Raw genomic sequence first — 12,284 nt, forward strand, 5'->3', positions numbered from 1 at the left:
TGAACACGTTAAGTGACAGGCTCAGTGACAGATATATTTCCCTGTGGACTTAACCTTGTCCCAGAGTCAGCCATGTACCTCTAAGCCCAATAAGCATTATTCTGCGTCTCGAAAATCAATGAAGCTCTCTGTGCTTTGCTTGATTGGATTAAGACGTAATCAAATCGACCATGATAACTGTGTTCTTGTGACCTTCCCACTGAGCTGTGCGGGGAAAAGAGGGGAGCCCCCAGGGAAGGACAGAGAGCATGTACGAGCAAGTGTGTGTCTGAGTGTGTGTGTGTGTGGAGCTGGGAATCAAGGAGATCCTGAGGCACCACCACACTGTTACCACATGTTGCAGAGGGCACCGGGACGACAGGGAGAATGTTGCATGGGAGCACGGCGTCCGTGGAATCTCCACATTGAGAGCACCGAGTGTGTGTGTGTGTGTGTGTGTGTGTGTGTGTGTGTGTGTGTGTGTGTGTGTGTGTGTGTGTGTGTGTGTGTGTGTGTGTGTGTGTGTGTGTGTGTGTGTGTGTGTGTGTGTGTGTGTGTGTGTGTGTGTGTGTGTGCACGCACGCCGATCTGTTGCTTCACAACACTCATATTCAAACTACTGTTAATATCACTCAGCGGTGTTGCCACAGTTACTTTAAAAAACAAATCTGATTAGTAGTTACTCCTTTAAAAAGTATCTTAGTTACTTCACAGAATACTACTAAGTTAGATTACATGTTACATTTTAGTTACTTTAAGCAGCTGCCAACACCTCCATCGTCTGATGATAAAAATTCTAAACGTTTTGTTTTGTCAAAGTGGAATTTAGCACATTTACAAGTCCAACTGAGGCCTTCTTGTCTGCAGGTGATTATCCTGAGAAAAAGAAAGCATGTGAGAAAGAAGTACAGTGATGATTTTAAATGTGCTCATTTGTCATCTTGTCTCTCTGTGGATGGTACGGAGGCTACGTGTCATGCTTCAGCCCATAAACTCTTGTTTCATAATCATGTCTCACTCGTGTTGGATGGGGAGTCTAATTATACGCCATCTTTGTTGCTTTAACTTCTACAACGTGATCATACTAACACTCATACATAGATACAAATTAAATGCAGCTGACATAATCTTCATCACATACAGCCTGCTCACATTTTGTTTTTGTTTTTTTCAGTAAGTGATTTTTGGGGAAATTCTGGCGATTCTTGTTTGTTCCTCATGATCCTTTCCTACTGAGGCTGTTCAGAAGATTTTTGTTTTCATACTGTGCAAGACTTGCATGGGAACATTAAATGCTTAAGGCATTGTTGAATATTTGTGTTACCTTAGTAACTTACATGCAGGATTAGCCAATGATTTCTCCAAAGCCCCCAATTATTGCTGCTCCTTAGGTCATTCAGTGGGATAGACCCGGTCCTCGCTGTGAAATGAATTATGAGAAGATGCTGTATGTAGATGAGATGAGAGATGAGAAAACACCGTGGCATCAGATAAATGACACATCCTTGTGTGGCACTGTGATGTTTGTAAATGTATTCCTGCTGCTGATAGAAAAAGCAGAGGTCTGAATATTAGCTATTATTGAGCAAGGGCAAGGAGGACATTTTCATAGAGAGGGTCGCCTTAAACATAAACATTATTGAAAAGCCTCTCGCCTCTCAGCTCACCTTGACAAGCACTCCGTGACTCCAAACTCCGAAGCCAAAGTTATTGGAAGACGTCTTACCCAGAGCATGCATTGCAGGTTTAATGAAAATTCAAAGGAGCATCGTCAAGGTCAAACATACAGTGTCAACCTCATTTTGCATTACCGGTGTGGGAATCGCATCTGTTTTTAAGTTAAAATAAGAGGCTTGCCCTTCAGCCGGTGCATGACAGTTTCACTCACCAGCAGAGAGTTTGTCATTAGCCGGACCTTCACAGAGACCCTGAATTTCACAATGAGGGGAAAGAGAGGGAGAGCGGATAAGCTTGAAAAAGACAAAACACAGGGAGAAGTACTGGGTGTAGGAAGCGTCAGAGAATGGAGGCAAGGAAAAAAAAAAACCTTTAGGGTGAGTGTGCAATCATGTCTGGAAGAAATTGTGTTTTATTCTTCTAATTAGCTAGTTTTAATGAGAAATGTAATTGTTGGCTGGATTGTGTTCATTGGAAATGCTTATACTATCTCATTTGGATGTGATTGGATAAATGCGGGCATGTAGAGCAGAAAACTTCTCCACTGAAGACTTGAGCGAGCACTTCCTCATTTCTTATGAATCGGTAACTTGTGACCTCGATTCCACATCATGTCGGCGGCACTTTGACACCAGACCTTCCCCATATTTGCTGCTGCAAATTAGCAGTGGATGTAATTCCTGTCGGGCAGTGCTTGACTGGTGGAATATGTGAGGAGCTTACAGCCCAGGAGTGTGTGGTGAGGGGTCATAATCACGCAACTTGAGAGAACCTTATCTCCGTCAAGTAGACCGAGGCTGTCAAACATGTTTAATGCAACAGGCATTGTTATTTGGACATCTCACAGTATTTTGCACCAGAAAGTTTTATTAAAATTGTTTTTATGTTGAGATTGTGGTCATTTTGGATAGTCTGGTTTTGACATTTTCATCACCTACACACTGTGCCACAACATTAAAAAAAAAACTTTAAAGTTTATATTTATAAAGGTTATTTTTGCACTATTTTTCAATTCAAGATGAAATTGGACACCTGAACTAAAATGTGTTTGACACCCTTGAACTGGAGTCAATAAACGGTTCAGTAGAGTGAAAAGAGAGAGAAAGTTTATTGTCTTCATATCTTTTTGAAGTTGCGTGATATTTTCAGGATCCTATTTGTAGCCGCTAATAGTGACTAAAAGTTACCAGATACTCCCTTCCAACATTTCAGCAAATCAGTTTTTCCCAAAAGTGTGCACGTACCTCCAGGAGGGCGTATGGACTGGCTTCACATATATTCGAGGAAATAGAGAGTTCAGTTCACTGTATCATTGTGACATCCCATTTCATTTGGAAAACATGGTTGGTTATCATATTTATATTTACTATTAACAAATGTTTCCTTGATTTTAGCTTCCTGCACTATGTAATATTCACATTTTCTCAAAGTTATCACCAAAAAATGAACATTAGAGTAGATATTGGCCCATCCTCTTTCTAAACCCATCAAGTGCATGTTATATTTTCATCCACACTGTAAACGGTCTTTCAGTAATTCAGTGTTGTGCAGCTGCTCCATATTCAAGCACAGATCCCGTTGTCATTTCCCCCGGAGAGTGAAGTGCATCTTGGAGTTATAGGTAATAACATTACATCCTAATGCATATTCCCTCTCTTCCCAGAAACTCTGCCTGGCCTTCAATTGAATCGCATGGATTTTTAATTTTCCGAAAAACCATTTACATTGTATGTTGTCTAGACAATGGGATGCATCATGGGCCAGACCGCCGGCCAAGGTCACGAGCTAATATGGAAGAGGCTGGTTGTTAGGTGTGAGTGGAGTACTGATGCTGTGAATTATACAATACAGGGGGTCGTAGTGCATAGCTTTATTCATGCGCGTTCTCACTGGAGGAACATTGATGAAAGCAATTCATGGCTCAAAACAATAGTTTTACTTTTGCCTGGAATAAGTGAGGCTCAGTCTTGTAAACGTATCCTTAGCACTGAAGGCTGTAGAGGTAATTGTACGAGACTTGCAGGTTTTCAAAAAACATTAATATGCTATGTGTTCTTACCCTTCCTACCCTTCACTCTTCTGGTCGACAGTTATAAAATAAGATCATCAGCTACAGTGCAGCCAGAGACTTGTAACGCTGTGCTCCAGAACCTTCATGAAGGGTGAGACGCCAGGCCTCAGCAGACAATAAGTCCACTTGTGAACAGCTTGAGACGGTGGTGCTGTAAAGCTGATACTCACAAGTTATTGAAACATGGACATTTTTTTGTTCTGATATATCCACCACTGTTGATGCAATACATTTTTGAGATGAGGAAATCACAGTTGCATTCCTATACTTAAATGCCTTACTTTATAATATCATTGGACCATGAAGTTTCCTTGGAAGTTTTTTCAGTGAGCTGGGCCATAGCAACTATAATGTGCTGCAATTCCCATCACAAGGCAGCAGTCGCACTGCTCCCCACTGATCCTGTTGTGGAGTTACACAACAGGATCTGCACTTACTTCATGTTTTTCACTTGTGTCGCCAGTCAATAAAATGATAATCCATCGTCTATATATAATGTTTCAATCATCAAATCACCAGTAGCATGCTATATCTGGCTGAACTATACTAAAGCTTCCTGCCTGAGATAAACTGAGCAGTATTGTTGTACTGCCACAATCATAATGTTCAATTTGCCATCTGTCAATCACTGCTTATGTAGTTTCTGTTCTGTCTATTAAAAAAAAAAAAAGAAACAAGTCAGCACTTTCTATAGAAACCTCAAAAAGCTGCATTTTCCGTTTTTATTGCACCAGTTGGCCTATTTGAAGACCTTTGGCCTTCATGTCTCACAGCTCAGATATTACCGTCCTTTGCCAGCAGATCTGGCTGTGCTCCACATACTATACTCGACACACACAGGAAGCCAGGTTGCCTGACAGCCAGCGGCTGAACACGTTGAATTGCGGTGCCGCGCCGAGCCCTGGGAGGCCAACGCAACCTTTCAGCAGCTTAGTGTGTGAGACGGTGACAAAGCAGCAGATTTGTGTTACGAACAGCCACGTGAGTAAGCGAGCAGGAGAGTAAATAAATAAATAAATTGTAATATCTGATGGCTTCCTGCAGTTGACCAGCGAAGGAGGATTTAGAAAACATGCTATTTAAACTGCAAGCAATTTTGTTTTGCCCTTCACCAGGCACTAAAGAAAAGTGCATTAAGCAGTCAATCCACTGAGCTTATCTCCACTAACCAAAGTTGCTTCCTCTGCCTGCTCGGGCCCTCGTTCTCTTTTGAGTCACAGGGACACTCTGAGATTACAAAAACCACCACTTATTGTCACTCAGCACACTTTTCTGATGCCATTCTCCCCACGCTTTGATTTTTCTACACCTGGTGCTCCTCCTTACCTCATTTCAAAAGAGTTTATATTTTATTTTTTGCAGCACACCATTTAAATCACCGGCGTCCCACAACTATTGTTGCTGCTTCGATTACTGCTACTGCTACTACTGGTATGATTACAATTACTACTGACGGTATAACTACATTTACTACAACAAGAACTATTAGTACTACTACTGCTACGACTACTACTACTATTAACATTAATAATACCAAAAACTACTACTATTATGACTATATACTACTACTACTACCATTACTAACAGTATTTATTACTACTACTAATACTACTATTAGGCGACCGTGGCTCAGGTGGTAGTCTTTCGGAGTGAGAGGTCGGAGGTTCGATCCCAGTCTACACCGGTCTATGTGTCGAAGTGTCCTTGGGCAAGACACTGAACCCTAAATTGCTCCCAGTGGTCGACTAGCGCCTTGCATGGCAGCTCTGTCCCATTGGTGTGTGAATGTGAGCGTGAATGGATGAGTGAGCTGATATGTAAAGCGCTTTGGGACTGCACTCAGTGTGGTTAGAAGGCGCTATATAAATCTAGACCATTTACCATTTACCATTTACTACTTCTTTGAGTCCCAACACTATTACTCTTGCTTTAACTACTAATGGTACAACTATTACTCATAACATTACTATTACTACTTTTACAATGAATGTTGCTATTACTAATAGTCTTACAGCTATTACGAGTAGTTTTCCCACAATTTCTATGCCTACTTTTACTGCAACTAATACTAGCAATACTACCATTACTACCAATAATACAACAGGCTGCACTTGGTTAAAAGGGATTTTTAGTGACTCTGAGACTCTTCCAGTGAGTGACATGCAAAATCTTGTCAGGCAATGATAATGAAGGAGGGCAGCAGTTCAGATATCACATGCCATCTAATCATCCAGCTTCAGTAGGAGTGCAGGCATGGCAAATGTGGGGTGGAATGTATCAGATCTCGAGATTGAAATGGAAAACCTCTCTCTTCCTCATACTCTCTGCTGCCATCGATCCGCCGCCCTCCGAGTCTCCACGAATGGCAAAATCAGTGACTTTGACAATGAGAAGCCAGAGATACAGACACCTCGCCGGTGAGAGCTGGTGAGAGGCCCTCAGCTGCTTTTTGCAGAAGCTGAAATCAGGAGTAGTTGCAGTGCTCACTTCGCTGCCATCACTATTTTGTCTCTGCAATCTTTCATGAGAAACCACAGCACCCCGTGTGTGTGTGTGTGTGTGTGTGTGTGTGTGTGTGTGTGTGTGTGTGTGTGTGTGTGTGTGTGTGTGTGTGTGTGTGTGTGTGTGTGTGTGTGTGTGTGTGTGTGTCCCATGTGAGCAGCTGTCCAGGTAATGGCTGCAGGGAAGCACATACAGAGCAGCTTTGCTCACCAAATCCTGCGATAGCGAGGGAGGAATCTTGACATCACTCCAGGCCAAATGACTCATGAGCAGAGAAGCATTGAGGAAAGTTTGGCCCAACTCATTGGGGGAATGTTTTCTGTGAGCTGTTTTGTGATCGCTCCAGCGATAAAAGAAATAAAATAAAATCCCAGAACTCTTTTTTTTTTTGTGCTATAAATTGACTCACAAATGAGTGTGTCTTCAAATATTTGCGTCATTGTTGCTCACAAACATCATTATCAGAGTGAAGTTAATAAAGTGGTGAGATAGTTGCGTCTAATTCAAGCATAATTTTTTATTATTCTCTTGATACAAGAACAGCAACGGAACAACCACCTGTAAAAGTTATAAAGAAAATGCCTGAATACTGTGGTATGACTTGACTGGGATGAGTGCCATCACACTGTCTTTTGATGACGTCTTTATTCACGCTTTTTTAAGTGTTGCAAGCAGCTGTGAGAACGGATATGATACTTACTTAGTTGGCTTCCAATAGTTCTACATAAAACTGGATAGAACTACTAGATATTACACATTTCAATATGTCTGGCACCAATTTAGACTGACAAACAACGTTGACTCAAAGAAAACAATTTATGAAATTTGTCTTTTTAATTAAATGTAAAAAAAAACCAACAAAAAAAAGAAAAACCATGAAAGCCCACCAATCTAAAACATCAAGCTAAGCCCAAGCTGTGAAGGGTAAATAGGTTTGACGGTTTCAAATGACAACCAGTCGTCATCAAAGTCTATTTTGCCGAATGGTCTGAAACATCTGGCATCGGGCCGGGTGGATTTGCAGGAGATATTCACCCCATGATTGAAGTCCCATTGATGGCGTCTCTCACTCAAACTTTTGAGGTCGTCTTCATCAACCACGCGTCAGGGAAGTTGTTAAAAATTCAAAGAAGGAAAAGCTGAAAAGTTGTTTGGTGCCACATGCAGAGAGCACTGGTAAAATTACTTAATTAGTCCTAATTGACAGCGTCTACATGCACAGAATGCCTCTGGTTGCCAATCAGGGAGAAAAGCATCCAGACGACAGTGATGAGTGTCATTCACGGGAATGCGTGGCTCAAAGCCTCTTCTACGCTCTGAGATCGGGGCTTGGTACTGGAGATATGTAGATGAGTTTTATGAGATATGGTGTTTTTACTATGGCTGTGACTTTAACAAGTAAAATGATGCATTGAAAACTCATGCATTTAATCCTGTATCCCCATCGTACCAGTGCATAATGGCAAATCATACAACAAATAAGTGCTGAAGCACATTCAGTGTTGCCGCCATATTGGATGATGACACTTGGAAACAGGTCTTCATACAATTAAATTAACCATAACTCTGAACCGGCTTTTACATGGATTGTCATCTCGGGTTGAGGAGAAGAAATAACACTGTAAAAGAGCTGTGTTGTCACCCCAGAATTAAGTATTTTAGTAGGAAAAGCCACATTTCCAACATACAAAATCATCCTGGATCATAATTATACAACTGCCACAGATCAGACCATTTGAACATCAGTTGAAAATCCAGGAGTTGTGATTATTCTGTTCTCTTTCCTCAATAGAGGCGAATGGACTGGAGGTGAATTGGTGACCAGGCTGAAATGTCAAACTAAAATGATGTCAGCAGAATGTCACCACTTTGATTTAGTGTGTCTTCACATTTATTAGGTTTAGTACAACCCCTGTGTTAATGTGGTTACACCTCTGGAAGTTTGAATGCTGCGAGTGGAATCCTTTTGTACGTACATCCGTCCATCAAATATACTGCTTTATCTACGATCATCTCCCTATCCAAGTCAAGGAGGTGGAGCCAGTCCCTGTTGGCGACAGCCAAAGGACAAAGTCCAGTTCATCAGTTCATTGGGCAAACAGCACGAACACACATTCAGATCTGTGGGCAATTTAGGCCCCGTTTACACAATTTCTTTAAGTGAAAATGAATGACGTTCATTGTATTTTGGGTGTTTGCGTTCATGACAACTGCGCTCAGAGCCACTGAAAACACAATTTTTTGTAAATGTCTTCCAAGTTGGATATGTTTAAAGAAAAGCCAACCACGATGTGTTTGTTTCACTTGAAATGTTGTGGCGTAAACACGGATTGATAGTCACTTCATAGAGATATCTTTGGGGTGTGTGAGAAAAACCAAAGCACTTTGATTATGTTTCTTTCTCTGCATGAATGGGCTTTATCAAACTACTCGGTCCAAACAGTCCTGTCATGAGTTGTTTCTTGATAAACTGGAAATTGAATTGGATTCAGCTCAGACCTTAAAATAGTTCAGACAGGATGTGACGGCATTAGACATACCATATAGTAAGTTCCTATGTAAGCTGCTGTTGTGTGTGTGTGTGTGTGTGTGTGTGTGTGTGTGTGTGTGTGTGTGTGTGTGTGTGTGTGTGTGTGTGTGTGTGTGTGTGTGTGTGTGTGTGTGTGTGTGTGTGTGTGTGTGTGCAATGGTGAATTACTGCACCTTTTGACATTTGTCAACCTGTTTGTAAATTCTTGGGCTGCACCGTGATGTATTGGATCAAACTCTTGCATTGATTTGTTATTTCAGTTTACAGCTTTGGACACTTCAGTTTTCACTTTCAGTAATATTGTCTTTTCAGAAAGACACACACTCTCCACTCATCGTCCTCCTGTGCGTGCCTGTGGGTTTTATTGGGTATATGTATGTATATACAGTATGTTCTGTCAAAGAATATGAATGAACACAGTTGTGGTTTTGTTTTTGCAGCAATCTCGTTGAAAAATATTTTAAAATAAAATCATTAAAAGCCACATCCAAACAGTAATACAAATACTTTACTTTTAGCACAACATGAACTCCATAAACTAAACAATTTGCAGCCATTTGTGTTGGTAGCAGATCAACCATCCTCTCGCAAGGATGTGATACTACAAAGGTGCTTATGGTATACTGATGGCATATGTTGAGTTCATTATGTTAATAGGAACTCATAAAGGATTCCCACAAAGACAGGACAATGACTTAGATTCACTTATTACGACCCATATGAAAGCATTCAATCCAAACATTGTAAAACTGGAGTAATGGGTCAAATTCACCCAGAGTACTAATTGACCATTAACATTTCAATTCACGAAGGTAAATTATCTTAAATGAGACCAGACCTTCATGATTATGATACTTTACATGCTGTCAGTCTAACTGTCAGTTTTTCTTCTCATCGTCTGTAGTCTTCCAATTAACCTAATTTCTTTAATTTTTTAATAGTTTACCAAAACACTGAAGCTATAAAGTGTAAGTTTGGCATTTTGCAGTTAATAGGGGTTTGTGCTCACATCTATTGTTGCTCCAGGTTTACGGGATCCGTTTCCTTTTTTGCACCAGCGCTTCTCGCTTTAAGTGCATTTCACACCACACGGAGTAGAATCCTTTTTATGAGTTTTGTTAGTTGCATGTTTATTTTTTTTCTTTTGGGGGACTAATTATCAGCGATGCATAGAATTCTACTTTGGCAGTGATTATCAGAATTTTCCACACTACTTGCAAAACAAGCCACTATGCGTGATTAAATGAACTACGGATGCCTTTTTTTTGTTTTTTAGCTGTGTGTAAGCAGCTGCTGTGCCCTTTAGTGATTTATTGATTTCACACAAGACGCGCACACACTACACCACAGTTGGAGTGTTGTGGTTACCACACCACAGCAAAACTCAACACATTTGACCTAATGTGGGCAAATGTGGAAACACCCTTAAGACAGACACTTCGTTTGACCTGTCTGAATAAAGATGGACAATATCTGTCACTGTAGCTTAAAATCTGGGGTTTTTGTTTGTTTGTTTGTTTGTTTGTTTGTTTGTTTGTTTGTTTGTTTGTTTGTTTGTTTGTTTGTTTGTAGTACAGTGAGTTGGGTTTGCGGTCGTCAAAAGCCTGCATTAATGTCCTGACAGTGTTGGAAATTCCACTATGGCTGACTCGCTATAACACAAAACTACAGTTACTCACCAACCAAACAAAATGAATCACAACACGATCCAATGATCAAGGCAACACTGTCACAATAACCAACAAATGCAGAATCCACATTGCCATGTGGTTGTATATTCATATCTACATAAGATTCTGTTGTCACCATTGCCTGTTTATCTGACGTTTCAAGTGAAAATACATCGTCTTTTTTGTTTCTGAAAACTTTTGCAATTATGTCCGTTTACACAGAAATCACAGAAATGCTGAAAATGATGGTTTCGTGTAGTGCCACCAGTCGGTGCTGTTCGATGTAAGAAAACCACTTGTGTATTTGAAGCTCATTAAAACTCTCTTTCTTCATCGTTTTGGTCCACTTAGTTTTTTGTAAGAAAAAAATGTTCTCCACATGTAATGAACTTAATGAACAACTCGTAAGAAGGTACTTTTTGTAAAAGCCAATACTAAAAATGTACAAATCTTGACTATTTGATCAGTTTTATTTCCTTTCCCTAATGTTAGTGTGCCCACTGCTTCACAGTGCGGAGGTCTTCTCCCAACAGACACTGCCTCTTTCTACAGACTTCCTTATTATAAAACATAAACCTGGCCTCTGGGAACCTCTTGCTAGCTTTCTCCTTCACCACCTCTTTGTCTCTTCTCCCCCCTTCTTTTCCCTTTAAACACACACACAGAGCCAAAGGTGGGAATTTCTCCCCGGTTTGTTCCACCCACCCAGCCATGAACTCGTCACATTCTTCCAGCAGCAAGAACCAATTACTGTAATAAGACTCATAAAATTCCCCCGCCGAACCACCATTGTCATCATTTCACATCATTGCTCTGCCGGCCGTTTCTCTCGTTTCTCGGACAACGTATGTGATCGAAGTCCTCGTGTGTGCAGCGCCCCAAAGAAATTAATCACTCTTGCTCTCCGGAATGATGTTACCTCAGAGATGCTTACGATTACACAACACGGCAAACTTACCATATTTAAGGCCTGCACGTTTTTTATTTTTTATTTTAATCACATATTATTGCCTCACTTCTATTCATGAAGTCTCTGCAGATGCATCGCTTGGCCAACCATGCGTCGGACAGGGCCAGAGATACTGGATGATGCACTAGGCCCGCTACTGAATCGTAAGCACCCTGTTGCTATGTATAGGCTGAGTACTCAAAAGAATGGATCGGGAGAGTGTACAAGACTGATGGCTTCTGTCAGGCAGCAGCATGGGTGAATCATGAACAGTCCTCTTTTTTTTTACTCGTCTGAATTTTCTCATAATGTTCCTCCCCGTGAATGTTTCCCGTCGGAGCGGCTCTCTCCTGTTTTGCCTCAGTGTTTTATTTCGGTCGAGTTTCACAGGGTGAGGGATGAGGGGTTGAGTCTCTCCTTTCGAGCAGAATCGACGTCGCTGACTTTTTGACATTGCGCTGCGAGAGCAGCTCATAAAACAAGGAGGGATGCAGCTCGATGACACGGTGCTCGTCGCATTGTTTACAACTTGATAAGCTCAAAACAGCTTGAGGTCACGGAGACGCGCAACCGCTTTACGTAACCGGGGAGAGTCAGTCCTCTGCGCCCCATGACAGACAGTAAGTCTTTCACTGACACTGAATCACAGTGACGTGGCAGATAATGAATACAGCACACATCCAAAAGTGCGACATTGGGGCTATTTTTTGAAAATGCTTTGGTTTCCTTGCCAAGCACTACCTCTCACTTTGTATTTTTCCTCTCTTGTTCATGCGCTTGCACCAAAATCACATTAGCATGCTCTGCAGCCTCTTCATTTAGCCAGATATTTGGCTCAGTCGCTCTGGGAAAAGACATTGGATTCTTGAAAGCGTGTCAGCCAACAGGAAATAAACTTCCTCACTA

General features: G+C 41.2%; 1 protein-coding gene across 1 annotated transcript in view; it reads left to right on the forward strand.

Annotated features, from left to right (window-relative positions):
* dlgap2a (discs, large homolog-associated protein 2a) overlaps window positions 1-12,284 on the forward strand; it is a gene marked incomplete at its 3' end in the record, with an annotated part of 190,273 nt that overhangs the window by 91,806 nt on the left and 86,183 nt on the right. The window lies entirely within an intron of this gene.

The sequence above is a fragment of the Blennius ocellaris genome (assembly GCF_963422515.1).
Source record: "Blennius ocellaris genome assembly, chromosome: 17".
Lineage (NCBI taxonomy): Eukaryota > Metazoa > Chordata > Actinopteri > Blenniiformes > Blenniidae > Blennius > Blennius ocellaris.